This window comes from Labeo rohita, chromosome 14 (assembly GCF_022985175.1).
Source record: "Labeo rohita strain BAU-BD-2019 chromosome 14, IGBB_LRoh.1.0, whole genome shotgun sequence".
Lineage (NCBI taxonomy): Eukaryota > Metazoa > Chordata > Actinopteri > Cypriniformes > Cyprinidae > Labeo > Labeo rohita.
Genome location: NC_066882.1, coordinates 31,025,531 through 31,030,513, shown reverse-complemented (window position 1 = coordinate 31,030,513; position 4,983 = coordinate 31,025,531). Strand labels below are relative to the sequence as shown.

At 37.1% G+C, this 4,983-nt stretch overlaps 1 pseudogene; it reads left to right on the top strand.

The window, feature by feature from the left end:
- Positions 1 to 240: 240 nt before the first annotated feature.
- Positions 241 to 4,246, top strand: LOC127176477 (nuclear factor 7, brain-like; annotated as a pseudogene).
- Positions 4,247 to 4,983: the final 737 nt, after the last annotated feature.

The following is a 4,983-nucleotide window of genomic DNA, read 5'->3' as shown; positions in this document are numbered from 1 at the left end:
AAAGTGATAAGCCATTAAATTCTATTACTATTGATATCATCCTAATATGGCTTTAATTTCTCATTGTTGAGGTCGGTCTGTTGCTCCTTGCCGTGCTTAGCTCCTCACTCTGCCCCTTTTGTGCTTGGTCCCGCAATTGCTGCTTGCAGCTATATTTGTAATTGTAATTGTTATTTCCAAACATAAGTTCAGACAGTGAAAGTTAATTCACGATTGTTACAGCTTTTACACAAAGAGGAAATGGATGCAAACTCTTCTGAAGATCTTTCTTGTCCCGTGTGCTGTGAAATCTTCAAGGATCCTGTTCTTCTGTCCTGTAGTCACAGTTTTTGTAAAGAGTGTCTTCAACAGTTCTGGAAGACCAAGAAAACTCAGGAGTGTCCTGTCTGCAGTAGAAGATCCTCAAAAGAGATGCCTCCACGTAATCTAGCGTTAAAAAAACTTATGTGATTCACTGATAAAGGAGAAAATGAGAGTCGTTCATCAGGATCTGAGGAGATCTGCAGTTTACACAGTGAGAAACTCAAACTCTTCTGTCTGGAGGACAAACAGTCTGTGTGTTTAGTGTGCAGAGACTCAGAGAAACACGTCAATCACACATTCAGACCCATCAGTGAAGTGCTTTCATCTCATAAGGTAAGACAAATTTCTTTCATTTCATATGCTAAGCACAGTGCTTTGCTAATAATGCTTGCAACAGATCAGTTGTGTGTACAACACAATGTTCATCCTTTAGATAAATAACAAAACTATTTATGACCTGCAAATTTCAGGAACAAATGGACAGTTTCTTTAGAATGAACATACAACATACATTTAACAATAACTATAAAAACTTCCAGACAAACTAAATCTCATAAGATTCATCTCTGATTTTCATCTTAACTTGTAGAAGGAACTGAATACAGCACTGACATCCCTACAAAACAAGCTCAAACATGCAGAAGAAATGAAAACAGAGTGTAATAAAACAGTTCAGCACATCAAGGTGAGGATATCGAGTAAAGAGTCAAACATTCACAGAGTTTATGATGGACATTAGTGGAGTGAGTGTTAATGCAGATCTGACTGAAGTGAATGTGATGTGATTTCAGTCTCAAGCTGAGCACACAGAGCATCAGATTAAAGAGGAGTTTGAGAAGCTTCATCAGTTTCTCAGAAGTGAAGAAGAAGCTACAATCACTGCACTGAGAGAGGAAGAGGAGCAGAAGAACCGGATGATGAAGGAGAAGCTGGAGGAGATGAACAGACACATCTCAGCTCTTTCACACACAATCAAAGACACTGAGGAGATGATGAAAGCCAATGATGTCTGCTTTCTGAAGGTGACAACTGATTTTAGCTTCATCATTTGTGCACAAAACAACTTTCCAATCAACCAATGTTCAAACTCTTAATTTGAATATGAGAGAAAATGAACAGTTATGAGTGTTTGCACATCCTGATGTTGCTGAGTTAGATGTGTTCCTGAGTCCTGGAACAACATTTTAATCCAAAAATTTAATCTTGACCACATTTATACACCTAAACTTAACCTTACCCATGAGTACTCCCTAAAGTCAGAGGCAATGATAGATGAATGACACTAATGTACAACCACCAAACACTGATTGTAAGCCTAAACTTCACAAAAACTATAAACTGATTTTTCAAATCTGATTGGTTAATCACAATGTTGTTCTGGGGTCAACAAAGATCTTGGTCCAGGAACATGTCTTACTTGGTAAAATCAGGTTCTGCATGAGTGTTTGATGAGATATTAAAATGTTTTTCAAACTCTGTATTTTCTGTATATTCTAGAACTTTAACGTCATGATGGGAAGGTAAGTTGATCTGTTCATGTTTCTTCTCTCAGTGAATCTGAACTCAAATCCACTGCAGTTCTGACTCCTGAATGTTCTTCCAGAGTCCAGATCTCACAGCCGGATCCACAGATGAGTTCTGGAGCTTTGATTCATGTGTCACATTACTTGAGTAACCTGCCGTTCAGAGTCTGGAAGAAGATGCAGGAAACTGTCCAACACAGTGAGTCTCCAGCAGATCTGACACCAGCAGACACCAGTACAAAAGATTCAACATTTTAGATATAAACGACAGACCGCTTAACTGTAAAGTTTGGAGCATGACAACAGAGTTGAGGATCCAAATGCAGCTTTTATTAAGAGTGTGGTCAGACAGGCAGGGTCAATCACCAACAAACAAGAATAGTCCAAGAGAGTAATCCAAAAAACAGGCGTAAGATCAGGCCGGGCAGCAAAGAATCAAAACACAGAAACAGTCCAAGAGCAAAAACACATAGGCGAGGAAACAAAGAAACACGGAAACTAGAAACACACTACAGGCTAACAATAATCAGCGAACTTGGAGAGTGAGTGAGCAACTTATTTACTAGACAAGGAAAACACATGACAAAACAAACCAATGAGAAGCAGACACATGCAACTGAGAAACCAATCAGAACATAACACACAAGGTGTGTTCACCTCAATGCAGCGCTGCGCAGCTTGATCATATTCTGACTTGAAGCAGTGCATGCCGGTTAGAAATTTTGTCCGACTTGAGGTGGAGCCTCAAGCCCCTTGTGACTGTCACGTGTGGCATTAAAGTACCGCGATAGCGATTCAAGAGCAGCCGACTGACTCAGCTGGCGCAGTTTCTTCAGAGCGGCTGCAGGAGCTCTGATGACCACGTGGCTGTTTCACAATTGGTTAGATTCACTGCATGACAACGATCATGTGTGTTTTGGGTTTATTCTAACATTCTCAAGTCCGATAATGCTCACAAATCTGTGTTTATAGAACAATGAAAGTGTTTTTACTGTAGTTGCAATGTTATATTGAGTCAGATCTATCATAAAACACTGATAAAAGCATATGTAACCCCACTTTATTAGTATTTAAATAGTATATGTTATGTTGGACTTCATTCTTGTTCAGATGCCCTGTATTAAGCAGTATATGAAAAGTGTTTCTGTTGCTCATGAAAACACTTTTGAAAAGTCGGTGTATTTGACAAATATTGTGTTTAATTCACTTCATCTTTGATAGAGCATGCAAACACCGCAAGAGTGTCCGACTTGACGCCTCCATTTTCAACTCCACCCGCGACTGCTCTTGGCTACTCTCATTGATCGCCATCTGTAGCTGTAGATCAAGTAGAACACACCTACAGACAAGGGAGACACATGACCAGATCACATGAGGGGCAAGGAACACATGGCAAATGGAGTCCAGAAAACTATAGCAAGAGTCCGGACTAGAGTGCCCTTACATGGAGTTCATGGGCACTCCAGCTGTAAATTGTAACATTAACATTTGATAAAAAATACATTTAATAATCACTATGAAGTTGAGATGAATGTGAACTTTATTTCATAAGATCATATAGCCAGGGATGAGCAGTATTTCAAATACATGTATTTGAAATACAAAATACTATTTTGTATTTAAATACATTTAATCTTAGTATTTTTGTATTTTCAAAATACATAAAATACGTTTTGCCAATCAACCTCTTTATTAGACTGCTGATTTACTGTATCAACTAGTATACACAAATACTAAATACAAATATGCTAAGATTAAATATATTTAATGTCTACAAACACAGTCTGTTTCTCATGGTGTATGTTTATGTATTTAGGTTTACATTTCTAATAGCATCATTTTTTATCCTCTAATCTGATTTTATTCTCTTTGCAGCTCCATTGACTCTAGATCCAAACACAGCACATCCTAAACTCACACTCTCTACTGATCTGACCAGTGTGTCGTATGGTGATGTATATCAAAATCTTCCTAATAATCTAGAGAGGTTTAACACGTATCCATGTGTTCTGGGTTCTGAGGGCTTTAACTCAGGAACACACTGCTGGGATGTGAAGGTTGGAGATAATACATGCTGGATTGTTGGAATAACCACAGCATCAAACCAAAGGAAGGGAGAGGTTTTCTTTAACACTAATGTCTGGTGTGTGTGGTACATGAACAGCAAATACAGCTCACAATCCCCAGAGCAAAGTTTGACTTTCTTGACTGTTAAAGTGAAGCTGCAGCGTGTGAGAGTTCATCTGGACTATGACAGAGGAAAGGTGTCGTTCTCTGATCCTCTAAGTAACATCTGTCTGTGTACATTCACAGCAACCTTCACAGAAACTGTCTTTCCATTCTTATATAATCACTGCACAACTTTCCCTCTGAGGATCTTACCAGTTAAACTGATTGTAACAACAGAAAATCACAGTTAAATTTGATTCTGCTTTTAGAAAAATTCATTAAAAGTGCAAGAATTTACTGTTTATTGTTTTACAAATGATGATCCAATAGCAACACTGCAATCAAAGGAAAATGGGTCTCATTTATCAATCACACTTTAATTATATACAAGTAAAAGCAGTATAGTACAATATAGTATAAGTCATTTAAAAACATAATAAGTTCAATAACTAACTATACAATAAGTACAGTAATTAAATGTTTATATAGACATTTACAAAGATATGTAAGATATGTAAGTCAAATAAAGTGTTTATAGTAATGTTCTTGCCAATGAAATCCTCGCTGAATTTATGTATTTAAAGTACAAGTGCAGTGACAAAATAAGACATAAGACAAAAAAGTTCACGAAAAAAAAAAAACACTGATGACGATGCAACAGGACCCAGTTGTTAATTGGATTTGAGATGTGCTCATTTAGACTCAAAAATGAATGTGAGATTGCAGTTGATTGTGGAGTGATGGGGTTTAACAGGATTAAATGGAGATGTCAGGCATACAGCACTAGAGAAAAGTCTGATAATTTCTCTAGAGCTATGAAAATGTTGTTTAAAATATATATATATATATACACACACACACACACACACACAGATAAATTACTTGACTGCTAGGAATGTGTGTGTGTATATATATTTATTTATTTATTTATGAAAGGAAACCTACATTGGATAATTTACTACCTATGAAAAATTATGTTACCAAAAAA